A 16,688-nucleotide genomic window follows, 5' to 3' on the forward strand; every position below is an offset into this window, starting at 1 on the left:
AGACTGTGAACTTTAACTCCATCCTACAGCTAGAACTTTTCTGTGAAAATCAGGGAAAATGGTCTGAATTATCCTATGTGCAAGTCTTTCTGGCCTGACAACAAAACCCAGCTCTATGCAGCACCTGTGGGCTAATGCCTAGTAAGCGAGAAAGCCCCTCAGAACCATTAGAAGATCATCTCTTATTAAGGGGAAGGGAACCCAGACCCCAGAGCCCAACACTAGCTCCAGACAGGGGCCCTCAGGGCCCCACAACTCTTTTAGACTCCCCAGCATCCCCACACTGTCAGAGTCTTCTGTAGAATCTGAATTTGTTTCACTTCCTCCTTATGCTCCTTTCTATCCACCTTTGCCAAGTACAATAGAGACCACCCCAGCTGCAGTTACTCACAGTGGGACTTCACACCATCCAGGGCTAGAGACATTGCTCGCCTTGCAGATAGTCCCAAATGGAGAGAGGACCATCAGAGTGCTTTTTCCACTCTCAATAAATGATCTAATCCAATATAAGCAACAATTCTGATGGCCCTCAGGCAACTTCAGCGCATTTACTGAAGCGTTCCAGGCTCTAACTTTGACCACCATTCAACTGTACCATCCATAAATGGACTGAATGACTGCTGCCAACTTAGCTCATAAAATTTTGCTTATTGGCAAAAAATAGAAAATACTTACAACATTTGTTGCTTTCACCATGTTAATGCAAAATACTTCTGCAGCACAAATGTCGCCATAAGGTGGAGCCTTGGGAATCCAGTAGAAACTATCTCAGAAAACCTCAACGGGTCTGCAACAAGCAGCAGAGGCCTCAACAGACTTCAACAACGTCTAGACTCCATGGCCACTGCAATCCGACAAAACCAAAGAGCCTGGGATCTTCTCCCAGGCAGGCAAAGAGGAACATGTTTATATCTAAAAGAAGAATGCTGTTTTTAATCCAAGAAAATATTAATAATATCATCACCCCGGCAGACAAAATTGAATCTGTAGGAAATTCTATGGGAACATGAAAGCAATGTCTATTACCTGCCTTACTCTCTTTAATAGCAACAGTTATTACTATACTCTCAGCTTTTACTTTTGTTCCAATTTTGTTTAAAATGTTAACTGATTTCCTGCTCTCTTGCTTACAGCAACTCCATGTTTGCATGATGGCTTTGCAAGGCTTTCAAACTTTGGCTGCCAATATCTTGCCCATTGGTTCCATGAATGACATGGTTTATACCCTGTTAGATCACACAGGCAGAAACTTTAGGGCCCAGGCTAGGCAGAATAACACTCACTCAGCAGGAAACAGCTGCAGAAAAAATGAACTAGCCATTCAACCTCCAATATGATTATGACCCTAGGATCTCTTCGGGGGAAATTAAGGCAGAATAGATAGTCAAGAAAATGACCATGATCTCGGGATAGAGAAACATGGGGAAAAGAAAGAGAGATCAGAGTGTTACTGTGTCTATGTAGAAAGAAGTAAACATAAAAGACTCCATTTTGTTCTGTACTAAGAAAAATTATTCTGCGTTGAGATGCTCTTAATCTGTAACCCTAGCCCGAACCCTGTGCTCACAGAGACTTCTGCTGTGTTGACTCAAGTTCTAATGGATTTAGGGCTATGCAGAATGTGCTTTGTTAAAAAGGTGCTTGAAGGCAGTATGCTTGTTCAAAGTCATCACCACTCTCTAATTTCAAGTACCCAGGGACACAGTACACTGTGGAAGGCCACAGGGACCTCTGCCTAGGAAAACCAGGTATTGTCCAAGGTTTCTCCCCATGTGATAGTCTGAGACATGGCCTCCTGGGAAGGGAAAGACATGACCATCCCCCAGCCCGACACCCGTAAATGATCTGTGCTGAGGAGGATGACTAAAAAAAGAAGACCTCTTTGCAGTTGAGATAAGAGAAGCCATCTGTCTCCTGCTCGTCCTTGAGCAATGGAATTTCTTGGTGTAAAACCAGATTGTATGTTCTATTTACTGAGATAGGAAAAAACAACCTTAGGGCTGGAGTTGAGACACACTGGCCGCAACACTGCTCTTTAATGCATCGAGATGTTTGTATACGTGCACATCAAGGCACAACACCTTTTCTAACCTTGTTTATGATACAGACATTTGTTCACATGTTTTCCTGCTGACCCTCCCGCCACTATTACCCTATTGTCCTGCCACATCCCCGTCTCCAAGATGGTAGAGATAATGATCAATAAATACTGAGGGAACTCAGAGACCAGTGATGGCGCGGGTCCTCGGTATGCTGAGCGCCGGTCCCCTGGGCCCACTTCTCTTTCTCTATACTTTTTCTCTGTTTCTCTTTCTTTTCTCAGTCTCTTGTTCCACCTAATGAGAAACACCCACAAGTGTGGAGCAGCAGGCCACCCCTTCATTGAAACTGTGGTAACTGTACAGCCAACAAAATAAGCCTTAGCATTCGCATTGTAATTGGGCTCATTCAAGCAAAGTTATCTTCATTAAGGGCTTTCTGTTCTAGAGAGTATGTGCATTTTGATTTTACCTGTCCTCAAACTTAAGTTTTGCTTATTTTAATAACAAAAATTGCCCCACCCCAGCTGGGCATGCTGGCTCACACCTGTACCCCCAGCACTTTGGGAGGCTGAGGAGAATGGATCACTTGATGCCAGAAGTTCAAGACTACATTGGCCAACATAGTGAAACCCCGTCTCGATGAAAAATACAAAAATTAGCCGGGTATGGTGGTGCATGTCTGTAATCCCAACTACTCAGGGGGCCGAGGCACAAGAATGGCTTGAACTCGGGAGGCAGAGGTTCCAGTGAGCAGAGATTGGACCACCACACTCCAGGCTGGGTAACACAGCGAGACTCTGTCTCAAGCAAACAAACAAAAATACACTCCTGGCTAGAGGTCTAAGATGCTAATAAGACATGCAGCATATGAACAAGCGTGTACAGCTACTGCGCATGTGCACCCAAAAGACTATTCAGAACATGCTTAGTAGCAGCTCCTCTTCCCCCCTCCTTATTAACAAGAATGTAAAACTCCCATAAGGGGGATTCTCCAGCGACAATCCACGCTGTCTCACTCTTATGAGCAGCCCGACCTGGAGTATCTCTCTCACCGTGTACTGCATTCTGCACTTAACTTTTAAATTGTTTTCTTTTCCAATAAATTATGCTGTACTTCTTTTCTGTGCGTCTCTTGTTTAAATTCTTATAAACTAAGAAGACAAGAACGGAGGTATTACATCAGCTGTCAACAGAGCAATAAATCAGCCTCCTTCCTGTGGGTATAGTCCATGCAGAAAAGGAGAGTCGCATCACCTAGGTACTGGACCCAGAGATATGTCACAATTTATCTTATGCACAAAGTTAAGGTAATACAGGAGAGTCATACTAAATAGTTTCTGGGCCCAGGGATATGTCACAATGGCTCCTGTGAGCAGAGATCTGGCAAAATAATCACATAACTTGTGTGCTGGACACAGCGATAAGCCAATCTTTCATCTGTGGGCATGACCCAGGCAGGAAAGAAGAGTCACTGCATTTAGGTGCTTGCTGCAGAGGTACGTAACAATCTCTCTTATGGGCAAAGCCCAGGTAAGAGAGGAGAGTCATATCTCGAAGGTGATTAACATAGAAATATGTCCCAAGAAACTTTTTAGGCAGGGCCCATGCTGGATCTTCTTATCTTCCAGATGTTAGGTCCAGGGATATGTCAGAATACCCAAAATACACAGGGCTCAGTCAATAAAGGAGAGCCACATCACCTAGGTGCTGGGTCTAGACATATGTCACATCTCTTTTATGGGAAAAGCTCAGGTAAAAAAGCAGGTCACATCAAATAGTTGATAGGCCCAGAGATATGCCACATTGCCTCCTGCTTGAAGTGTCTAGGCCAAAGACTCACATCACCTCGGTGCTAGGCCCGTGTTCACATATAAATATTCAACCAGAGTTGAAATGGTGGCTCATTTCTAAACCCAGCTTATAGGCAAGGGAGGACTCTCCTAACCTGACATAGTTAATTGTAATGACGTTGACTCTCATACCCGGGCTTAATGCCACAAATACGATCACGGGTCCCTACCAGCAGGAAGGTCTCACAGTTAATTGCAACTCTCATTCATACTGTATAGCACCATTGGGTAGTACACAGAGAGTGCTAACTGGGACAAGTACAAAGGTGAGATTGTGGCACTCATATGCACACCCAGCCAACAGTAAATATCGTCATCCTCTCTTATGAACACAGGTCACTCTTGAGGTTCTGAATCTCACATCCGTAGTCAGTCAAAGGTGGGAAAAATTGACTTATATATGGATATTCGTGGGTTCGTCACTCTCAGACCAACATTCAGCACAACTGTGAGGCTGTGACTTCACTAAAGTGACACAATCTGCAGAGGAATTGAGGCTCTTATGCACAAATCCAGTCTGGTGTTGAGATGGTTACTCGTGGGCTTAGACCCAAAATACTACGGGTGTTGAATGTCATGCCTACAACTAAGACAGTTTTGGGATTGTTAATCTCATTCTTGGACCATTCTGCAGGTTTCATGGTGAAATCTCCCAGTACCTAGCACCTGAGTGACTTGACGCTCTTGCGTGGACCCAGCCCACAGATGGGGATATCAACATATTGCTGGATCCCGCACCTTGAGGGTGTAACTCTATTCTCCTTCGTTGGCACTGACCACAGTGAGCATTTTGACATGTCGCTGGGCCTTGCACCCAGGTGATGTGAATCTCCTCTTCTGCCTTGGCGCTGCCCACAGGAAGCATTGTTATATATAGCTTGGCCTCACACACAGGTTTTGTGACTCTCCTGCTTGTGCACTGCCCATATGGGACAGTGTGGTATATTGCTGGGTCCACTACCCAGGCGTTGTAAATCCTCTGCCTGGGCCCTGCCTACAAGGGGCATTGTGACAGATCTCTGCACTCATCAGCCAGGTGATGTGATTCTATTCTCCTGCCTGGTCCGTTTACACAGAAGGGATTATGACATGTTGCTGGGCTTAGCACCAAGTTGATGTAGAATCTTCTGCCTGGATCAAGTTCACAGGTCTTGTGACATACTTCTGGGTCCATCACCTATTTGATGCGACTCTCCTCTCTTACCTGAGCATTGCCCATAAGAGAGATTGTGACATATCTCTCAGCCTAGCACCGGGATGATGTGAATTCTCCCTGCCTGGGTCATGCCCACAGAGGGAAGTGTGACTTATAACTGGGCACAGCACACAGGTGAAGTGATTCTTTTGCCTGGTCCCTACCTACAGGAGTCATTGTCAAATACCTCTGGGCTCATCATCTAGACTATGTGACTCTCTACTTCTTCCTAGGGCCTGCTCACATAAGGATTGTGATATATTACTTTGCCTAGTACCTACATGGTGAGACATTTCTCATGTCTGGGCTTTGTCCTGAAAATGAATGTGACACATAGCTAGGCCTGACCCCTAGGTTCTGTAACTTCTCCTTTTTCAAAATCCTACCCACCAGGGGCGTTGAAGCATCTCTCTGGGCCCTTCACTTAGGTAATGTTACCCTGTTGCCTGGAGCCTCCCCTCAAGGGGTATTGTGACATATTGCTCGACCCAGTATCTATGTGATATACTCTCCTTTCTTGCCTTGGTCCTGCATACATTGTGTATTGTAATATATGGCTGGGTTCAATGACTAGGTGATGCAATTCTTATGCGTAGACCCTACCCACAGGGACATTGTGACATTTCTTTAGCTCTGACTCTCCTCTTCTGCCTTAGCCCTGACAAAAACGGAGGTGGTGACATATAACTGGACCTAGCAACCGGCTAATATGACTCTCCTCTTTTGCCTGCACCCAGCATATTTTGGGAATTGTGACATATCATTTATCTCAACACCTGCAGGATGAAAGGCTCCTGCCTGAGCCCAGCCATCAGTCAAAATTGTCATTCTCCCACACGAACACAGCCCATAATTGAGGTTCCGAATCTCACACCCAGAGGCAGTCAAAAGTTGGAAAATTGGCTCTCATAAGTGGATGTTGTCCACAAGTGGGTTTGTGACTCCCTGGTCAAGATCCCAAACACTTGTGAGGCTGTGACTCCACTAAGATAACTCAGTTTTCAAAAGGCATTAAGGCTTTCATGGAAAAATCCATTCCACCATTGAGACTGTGACTTATGTACATAGACGCAACATACAGGAGGCCTTGACTCTCATACCCAGAACCGGCACTTATGTGGGATTGTTAATCTCACCCAGGGAACTTCCTGCAGGTGTGATTCTGACGTACACCTCTATGTACGTTGCAGTGAGACGAGATCGCCCCACTGCATTCCAGCCTGGGCAATAGAGTGAGACACTCTCAAAAGAAAAAAAAAAGAGGCAATGACTTCTTCCTGCCTCTGCCTGAAGTTAGGGGTCCCTGTCCTCTGTTGGCACCTAGCAGTCAAGGTGGATGGGGTCACGGGTCAACTCTCAGCCGAGCACAGGGCACTTCTCGTCTCGCTACCCCACACAGGTGAAGCTGCTGGTCATGGCTAACCCAGAGCTGCTCTGTGTCCCACAGTTCCTTGCTGAACCAGTAATATTTATGGGCTACAGTGTGATGTTTCACTGCATCATACTACATGGTACAGTGTGATGCAGTGAAACATCACACTATCCTCTGTAAACATGTATAATTATCATGTGTTAATTATATGATGTTTCACTGCATCACATTGTACCATATCCACTGTACAGTGATCCAACCAGAGTAATTAGCATATTTTACACTTTAAATATTTATTTCCTTGTTCGAATCCTCTTTTCAAGCTATTATAGAATAAACGGTACATTATTATTAGCTATAGTCATTGTACTGTGTAATAGAACACCAGGATTTATTCTTCCTAACTGTAACTTTGTACCCAGTGACAAAGCTCTCCCCACTCCCTCGTCCTTCTGCCATCGTTAACCTCTGGTAACCACCATCCTACTCTCTCCTTCTATGAGATGGACTTCTTCAGATGTCACATGAGTGAGAGCACGTGGTCTTTTTCCTTCTGTGCCTGGCTTATTCCACTTAACATAATGTCCTCTAGGCTCATCCATGTTGACACAAATGAGGAACTTCATTCTGTTTTATGACTGAACATTATTCCTGTGTGTGTGTATAATATTTTCTTTATTCATTCTGTAGATGGGCACTTATACACTGTTGGTAGGAATGTAAATTACTACAATCATTTCCCATTTCTATAGGGAGAACAGCATGGAGGTTTTACAATAAATTATAAATAAAACTACCATAAGATCCAGCAATCTCATTACTGGGTTTCTATCAAAAGGAAACAAAATAAGCACGTCAAAAAGACAACTGCACTTGCATGTTTATTAAGCAATATTCACAATAACCAAAACCATTATTTCTTCTTAGTATTTCTTAATTTACCTTTTTTTCATATATTACACCCTAAACTTTTAAAGGATTCACGTCTGGTTTCCAATTTCTGAGACTTATGAGTCACTGATTCTTTGACTATTGCCTTCCTGTTTAAAGAGTCTAGTAAAACAATTAAATGCTTTTTATTTCTTCTCAATCTAAACTTCATATATAAATATATTTATATTTTCTATTAGTTTGCCTTCTATAACGTATATGACTACATTAATTGTGATCAGCATTTCACTATACTAGTCCTCTTTTCGAGTCAGCTTATTTTAATATGTTATTTATATGTTGTACATTAAATTGTTTTACAACACTTCCAATACTTTACTTTTCATTTGCCTCTTTTCCAAAGATAGCTTGACAAGCCCGTAGTTTCTTTCTACAGTATATTGATTTCTTATTTTTCCATTATATTGACTTAAACATTTAAATATAAATTCAATATCTGAGATTTATGTGCCATATTTCTTCTGATGCTTCACCCCAGTAGCTCATCTCTCTTGTGTGCAACATAATTTATAATTTAATCCTTACATATGGGAGACACCACATTCCAATGCCTGCAGGCAGTTTCTCTTTGTTTATTCCATTTGCCTTGTCAGAAGGGATCAACCCACATGGACCTGACATTCTTGTGATCAGACGCATCTCAGTGGAGCCCTGGCCTCTTAGGTCGATTACTTCTCTACATCATTACCTTTATTTACTTCCAGTCCTGGGATGTTTTCTTAATTTCCTTTGAACTGTATTAGGCATTCTGTGAATTCTTGTAAATTCTTGGTGATTTTAGTTGTCTACATTAAGTGTTTAAAGTAAATTATTTTTCTGAAAACCAGAAATATCCATAGTTACATATATGAGTGAAATATTTTACATAGATTTTCTACGGCATCTGTCACTACCTCATGAGAAATTACAAGTTTTTTCATTTGAAACACTCCTCCCATTAATAGACCATACTGTAATAATTTGTAGAATGTGATTACTTTTATACCATTAGAAACTTAATTATATATTATGTACATCTTTTTGAAATACTCCATTGCAATAAATAGTGTATGGTCAAAAGTCCTGTTTTCTCTAACATAAAACTAATATGAGTAAAATTACTTACATGAATTTAGAACTTTTGGCTTCAATTGCCATTCTGTCTCATCAGCACTTCCCTAATCCATAAAAGATATCATTTGTATTTTTAATTCATAATTTATTGAAATGAGTTATTTAACATTATAAAATTTTTATGGCAATTTAAGACATTTTCAATAAATATATTGAGCTTGACGCCCTGGCTAAGTATTCCTTTTGTACTAGAAATCAGATTTTTCTGGCACAACTTCATTGCCTGCAATGGTATTTATAAAAAGTATGAATGCCAGTACATGGACTATTTTAACATTGTACTCGTTTGCTCAAGTATAAACATTTCATTAGCTATGAAACAAACCAAATACAAATGCTGAATGTATAGTATATATCAACAAATTCAGATTCTTCACCGAAGAAAACAATAAAAGACAAATTTTCTATGACATGTCACCTATTCATTAGTTCTTTAATATGATTTAGGCTATTCCAAATATAAGAAAATGTATGCATCACTATCCATGTTTCCTCAACATTTTTTATCTAGATCCTGAAGGGCATAATTATATTGTCAGATTTATTTTTCTATACTTTCAATGTTTCTTTTGATGTATTTTCTGTGCATCTTAGTATGAATATATGGAGACAAGGACAAATGTACGTTTAAGTGGTTTTATGAATTTTGCTTATATGGCTAATTGCTTATATGGATGTTCTAAATGACAAGATAAAATAGTAAAGTTTGATAAACTTATCTGTGCCCTGTGAACTTTAGTTCACTTACTGTATAACTTAACTCAGTCACTAATTGGTTTAAAAAGTGTTTTTTAAAAGCTGCAAGTCACACTTTATTACACATTTCTGAATCAGGAAGGGGTAAACTGTGACAGTTTTCTTGTGCCATTGACTTTTTTGGGGAGAAACGTTCTGCAATAAAATAAGGGTTTCCAAACTCTATTTTTTAAAAAGCTTGAGGATTCTTCTGTGATTAACCTTCACTCCTCAGTCTTTTTTACCCAAGGAATGGTTCTTAGGTCATCTTTTGGAAGTTTAGTTTGTGGAAAGTTTTCAGCAAACCTCTCCTGTGCTTTGTCCTAGTTTGTGTTGTTGCTGTTGTTGTTCTAGTTTTGGAGAAGGTGAGTCTCTTTAATCGAGGATGGTTTGTCTGTATCCAATCCTGCATGTGTTTGCCGAAGCTGAAGCTGTATCAGAGTTTTTATTCTCCCACCATCGTTCCCCAGGCCTTCTCCTGTTTTCAACACATCTTTTTCAACATCTTCTGACCTTTGTCACTATCAGTAATTTCAGAATGAACAGATGCAGGAGCATCATCTCTTTGGAAATTCCCTTCACTTCCAATCTGCTCCCTGTGTTTTCCAGCTCTATCTTTATATTTTAAGTTGTCTACTATCTTATCATCTTCATAGTCTGTATTCTGTAAACCATACTTTACTCATATATTTTAAAAATCATTTTCTTCTATCCAACTCTTTTCCTTCTTAGTTAATGTTGAACGAACAAATGATTCATCTTTCTTTTCAAGGAAAAGGTGAGCTCTAACCTACCATGGTTCACATCCAACACAGCTATCACTGCCAGGGTGAATGTGAGAAGATAAGGAGTTTCGATATCATGATCTTGCTGATCTGACAGTTGAGGCACTGGCTTTATTTGGAAGACTAACATCATTAGAGTAGGTCTGATAATAATCTGAGATTGACTAAGGAGCATGGTTCTCTGTGAGTACTTCTACATCAAACGTTTATTATCTCCATTTCTCCCGCAGCTGAGTACGTTACTGAGTTCTTCCAGCTACGTGCAGAACTCCTGGCGATTGTTTGTGTCTCTCCAATCTCTCCAAGTTTCACTTTATCTCCATACTCAAGTTAATAACAGTCACATTTAGTTTTCAGCAGAACAATCCGTTTTTCATTAACAATTGTTCCATTTTGACGGCCTGATGCAAAAGGACATAACTTTGTAAGTCATGGTCAAAATAAATTTCTGCATGAAACTTACACCAACTTCAGGGATTCAAAGAGTATGCTCCATATCATTTTCCCTTCCAATTGTAGCAGGTTTCACAGCAGTAATGATGAAGAGTGATCCTGTCTGTAACATAGGTGATCTAATGACAATTACTCTCATAAATGGGGGCCACACTTTTTCCTCATCTTCCTCCTATCTTTTGCAGTTACATTGCCTTCACTGTAATGCCTTCATCATAACTACCCTCGGTTGGAGAGTCTGTAATTTCACCTTCTTCTTGTTCCCTATCAGTGTCTCTCACTTTCTCATCTTTAAAAAAAAGTTGAATTGAGATGCTTTCATTAAGAGGAGATTCCATAGTATTTCCACTAACTGGAACAGTGAATTTTGGGGGATTATTTTTGTGATGAATGCCTGTTTTGGCCTTTTCTTCACACTTGTAAAATTGTCTTTCCTGTTGCAGCTTGTATGTTCAACACTGAAGGCTTCTTGATCCTCTGAATTCAAATCCTTTTCCTCATTTTTTTTTTTTTTTTGTAGAAGAGTCTGGATCCTTTCCTAACTTTTTATTTTTGTTTTGTGTTATAAGTCTGATAAGGTTGCGAATCTACTCGAAAATGAAACCGATAGCGACCACTTTCCACATCACAGTAGTAATAAATTGAATCATAACAAATTGGATTCTCAGAATCTTAATCGAAACCAGTGCTGTGGTCAAAATACAGTCCAGCATTTTCATCATAACTAAATCCAGTCTGTGATAAAGCCGCTTCTGCTGCAGCTCTCAAACTTCCAGCTAATGAAGAACTTTCTAAGGATGTATCTTGTGCTGCTAATGCATGCTGGCTCCTGCGAATTTGAGGCAAATGACCCTCTTGTCTACATTCAACATTTGCTGTTTTATCAGTACCAGGGTGAGCATCATATTCTATTTATAACTGGTCTTTAGAATTCAAAGCAGGAGTTTCAATATCCTGATCTTGCTGATCTGACAGTTCAGTCACTCACTTTATTTGGAAGACTAACATCATTAGAGTAGGTCTGATAATAATAATCTGAGATTGACCAAGGAGCATGGTTCTCTGTGAGTATTTCTACATCAGACTTTTATTATCTCCATTTCTGCCACAGCAGAGTACGTTACTGAGTTCTTCCAGCTGCCTGCGGAGCTCCTGGCGGTTGCTCGTGTCGCTCTGAGAAGCCTTCCTGTGCTAGGCCAGCTTCTCCGGTTCCCGCACCTGCCGCCGGCAGCTCCGCGGTCGCGTTCCAGCTTCCCCGCCCTCCTTCTCCGGAGGCCCGCTGGGGCTCGGGGAGGAGGAGGGGCGGCCAAAGCGAAGGCGCTGGCCGCGGGGACGGGTCCGAGGCCGTGAGTCTAATGGGGCAGCGGCAACGAACAAGAGGACGGCGATCGCCCTGCCGGATCTGCGCAGCCTGGAATCCTGGGAACGATTGTACCTTCTCCAGCGACGGGGGCCGCGGGAGGAGCGATGAAGTCCAGGAGCCAGAAGCGCTCCGGCCGTTCTCGATTTGAGCCGGAAACAGTGGCCAAGAGTGTTTTAAGTCGAGTTTCCAGTTTCCATGTGGCTAGACATGACCTGCTGGTTACTCTTATTTTTTTCTCCATTCGTTGAGCTATGATTGACAAATTGAAAACTGTGTATTTTTAGGGTGTACAAGAGTGTTTTCAGATGTGTATATGCCTTTAAATTATCTCAATTAAGCTAGTTAGCATATCTATCCCCTCACATAGTTAATACGTTTCTGTGTGTGTGTTGAGAGCACCTGAGATCTACTTTTGCAACAAATTTCAAGTACACAGTATTGTTAACTATAGTCACCATTCTGTACATTAGGTCCCAGCAGTTACCTTGTAATTGAAGGTGCACCCCTTCCATGGAAATCTCCCCACTTTCCCCACGTCCTAGCCCATGGGAACAACCGTTCTACTCTGTTTCCATGGCTTTTTTATTTTTATTTACTTTTTTAGATTTTACATACAAATGAGACCATGCAGTAATTGTCCTTCTGTATTTGGCTTATTTCACTTAGCATAATGTCTTCAAGGTTTATCAGTACTTTTGTAAATGAAAGAATTTCATTTTTTATTAAAGCTGAAATTATATATCTCTCAGTTTATTTATCTATAGCAGAGGAGTGCAAATACCCTTGACGATACTGATTTTATGTCCTTTGGCTATATACTCCCAATTGGGATTCATGGTAGTTCTAGTTTAAAAATTATAAGGAAGCTCCATACTGTTTTTCATAATAGCTGCACCATTTGACATCCTCAGCAACAGTGTAAAAGTGTTCTCTTTTCTCTGCACCCTAACGCTTTTTATCTTTTGACTTTTTGATAATAGGTATCCAAACACCACGATAAGGTGATACCTCATTGTGATTTTGATTTTAATTACTCTGGTAATTAGTGATGTTGAGCATTTTTTATATACCTATTGGCCATTTGTATATCTTTGGAAAAATTGCTATTTATGTATTTTGCCCAATTATTAATCAGGAAATTGCTTTTAATTCTGCTGTGGGTTCCTCTTTTGTATTGATTAGTATGATATATGTTTTGGATAGTAACATATTATCCTACATATGGTTTACAAATATTTTCTCCCATTCCATATAATGCCTTTATATTTTGTTGATTGTTTCCTTTATTGTGCAGAAACTTTTTTCTTTGACATAGTTCCACTTGTTCATTTTTGCATCTGTTGACTGTGTTCTTGGTGTCAAATCCAAAATATCATTGCCATGACCAGTGTCAAGGAGGTTTTTCCCCATGTTTTTTTTTAGAGGATTCATTATTTCAGTTCTTATGTTTAAGTCTTTATTTCATTTCAAATTCGTTTTGTGATGGTATGAGAGAAAGGTGTACTTTTTCTCTGTGCATAGCTAGTTTTTCCTGCAGCACTCCTTGATGTGTTTATCCTTTCTCCGTTCTGTGGGATTGGTTGACTGTATATTTGTGAGTTTATTTCTGGGTCCTCTATTCTGTTATATTGGTTTTATGAAGGTACTATACTATTTTGATGGCTATAGTTTTGTAACACAGTTTGAAATCAGGAAGTGGGAGGATTCCAGCCTTTTGTTCTTCTCAGCATTTGGCTATTTGAGGTCTTTTGTGGTTCCATACTAATTTTTAAATTGTTGTTCTGCACTTTTAATAAAATGACATTAAAATTTTTATAGAAATTTATTTAACCCTGTAGATCACTTTGTGTAGTATGGATATTTTAACAATATTTTTAGAATCCGTGAATACAGGGTATATTTCCCATTTTGTATTCTTCATTTTCTTTCCAAAAACATTTTATAGTTTTCAGTATGCAGATCTATCATATTCTTTGTTAAACTCATTCATAAGTATTCCATTCTATTGGATAATATCGTAAATGGCGTTATCTTTATTCCTTTTTCATATATTTTGTTGTTACTGTAAAAAAATGCAGCTGATGTTCATATGTTAATATTGTATCCTGAAAATTTACTGAATTGGTTAGTTATAACAGGTTTTTTTATTTTTTGTGGTAAAATGGTGGGTATTCTGAACTCTGGTTAAACGTTAAATTGATAGTTGCTATTATCATTTCAAAATTATTTAAAGAATGACCAGATGGATTCCTGCTTTCATGAATTCAACGGAATTCAAGTCTTCCCATTTAAAATAATTTTGTGTGGTTGACCTGGGTCCTGGGAATTTGGGTCCCCCTGTGGGAGCCAGGAGATTCGGTCGGATGTGGGAGGGAGAAGCGGTCAGAGAGGGGACTGAGCTGGGGAAGCAAAGAGGGGCTCCAGGACAGCCGAGAGGAGAGAGAGTCGTGTCAGAGACCCAGTGATGAGAGAGAATGGGCCAGAAAAGGAGGAAGGGTGAGAGTGGGCAACAGGACAGCTTCCTGACGCGGCAGGGAACTTTGCTGAAACTGCGGGCCCCAGGGAACAGCGCGGGCAGGGTGGGAGGTAGTGGAGAGGACCCAGCAGACCCCAAGGTCAGTGTGGAGAAAGGGACATTTCCCGGTTCCTTCGCCTCTGCCCAGCGTTCTGCGGGCATGGTCCCCCCCAGGGGCAGGGCAGGGGATGAGGTGGCTCCCGGCGGGCTCGGAGAACTAAGGGGCGCACACCCGCTTCGCAGGGCCGGGGTGAAAGGGGAAGCCTGAGACGGCTGCGGATCTCGCCGGCCCCGTGGGTGGGCGCGGGGTGGGGGGGGCGCCGGCGGGGCCGAGCTCAGGGGGCCAGCGCCGGGGCCTGCAGGTGGCCCTGGAGGAATCTACAAGCACCAGCCAGTGCAGCGGGATTTCCAGGAGACCAGTGTGGACAGCGCCTTGGACACGCCTTTCCCAGCTGGAACATTTGTGCGGCTGGAATTTAAGCTCCGGCAGACAGAGAAGCGGCCGGAGGAAGGACTGGAAGAAACCCAAGTGCAAAGTCCAGCCCGAGGGGAGGAAGCAGACATGGCTGACCTGCGTCAAACTGCGCTGTGAGGATAAGGTTCTGGGCAGGATGGTTCGCCGCCCTCCGGAGACGCAGACTCGGCGGGAGCCTGAGGAGCACCAGGAGACCCGCTGCAGCTGGGCATTGCGGGCAATGAGGACCCCACAACTGCTGCTGCCCCGCACAGTTCGCCTTCTCCAAGGCCCGGCCCCCAGCGGAGCCCAGCACTGAATCGCAGGGCGCCCCCTGGAGCCCTGGCGGGGGTAACCAGTGGAAGACCCACCTCCCAGGGAGAAGACCCCACTGTATCCCCAGTTAATAAAACTGTTCTCTCCCCCCAAAAATAAATAAATAATTTTGTCTGGTCTTTGAAAATGTGTATCCTCTGTCTACTGGTCAAAATGCTGCCCATTTATCCATATGCCTAATTAGCCAAACTTTTTAATCTTGTTTTTTATTATGAAACAAAACAGTAAATTTGTTAATGGTTTTAATATCATCTAATATGATTGAAAATATGTCAATTTGTCACTGCCAATGAATCTTTGTGTTATTTATTTTACTGTTACATATTCTGTCCATAAATGTCTAAGGGGCTTAGAATCTTGCCTATCATAGTGTATATGCTAAGTACCAACTACTCTAATGGGTCAAATTGTCTTTCTATACCATTCTTAAAATACAATATTTATTTATTTATTTTTACTAAAATTTTTTTTGCCTAATCTAATTATTTATGAAAATTATGAGGTCTGTTCAGTTTGTCCTCTTGATAAAAAACAAAGTTTTTTCTCTCTTTTTTTTTTGAGACGGAGTCTCCCTCTGTTCCCCAGGCTGGAGTGCAGTGACACAATCTCGGCTCACCACAACCTCCACTTCCCGAGTTCAAGTGATTCTCCTGCCTCAGCCTCCCGAGTAGCTGGGACTACTATGCTCCACCATGCCAGGCTAATTTTTGTATTTTTAGTAGAGATGGGGTTTCACTATATTGGCCAGGCTGGTCTTGAACTCCTGACCACGTGAACCGCCTGCCTCAGCCTCCCAAAGCGCTGGGATTATAGGCTTGAGCCGCTGCGTGAGGACTTTTTTCTGTTTATTAATACATTAGAGAGTAAAAATGCAGCTCCCTCACAGAAGCACGTTGCATAATGATGAAGTATGGGCTTTTGGTGTGACAACATCATCTGAATGCTGTTTATTGTCCCAATTAGTTATTTTCTCATTCCTAAACCCTCTCCAACCTCCCATCTTTCTGAGTCTCCAGTGTCTGTTTTTCCAGTCTCTATATCCAAGTGTATGCATAATTGAGTTCACAGTTACAAGTGAGAAAATGCAGAATTTGGTTTTCTGTTTCTGAAGTTTTTCACTTTGCGTAATGGCCTCTGGTTTTATTCATGTTGTTGAAAAGACGTGATGTGATTCTTCTTCATGTCTGAGTAGCATTCCATGATATAAACATACAGCACATTTTCTTTATTCGATTATTGATTGATAAATTTAAATTGACTTCATATATTGGTTATTGTGAACAGTGCTGCAATAAACATAAGAGTGTGGGTATTTTCTTTATGTAATAAATTATTTTCCTTTGGGTAGATACAAAGTAGTGGGTGTGCTGAATCAAATGGAAGTTCTATTTTTAGACTTTTTTGAAATCTCCATACAGTTTTCCATAGAGGTTGTAGAAAGTTACATTCCCACAAACAATGTATAAGTGCTCTCTTTTCTCTGTATCCTTGCCGATAGCTCATTTTTCTGCTTTTCAGTAATAG

At 41.4% G+C, this 16,688-nt stretch overlaps 2 pseudogenes; one reads left to right on the top strand and one right to left on the bottom strand.

Moving 5' to 3' along the window:
• Window positions 1-9,482: 9,482 nt before the first annotated feature.
• LOC116464314 (angiogenic factor with G patch and FHA domains 1-like) lies at window positions 9,483-12,100 on the bottom strand (annotated as a pseudogene).
• Window positions 12,101-14,333: 2,233 nt separating this feature from the next.
• LOC116464313 (retinoic acid receptor responder protein 2-like) lies at window positions 14,334-15,593 on the top strand (annotated as a pseudogene).
• Window positions 15,594-16,688: the final 1,095 nt, after the last annotated feature.

This window comes from Hylobates moloch, unplaced genomic scaffold (assembly GCF_009828535.3).
Source record: "Hylobates moloch isolate HMO894 unplaced genomic scaffold, HMol_V3 SCAFFOLD_404, whole genome shotgun sequence".
NCBI lineage: Eukaryota > Metazoa > Chordata > Mammalia > Primates > Hylobatidae > Hylobates > Hylobates moloch.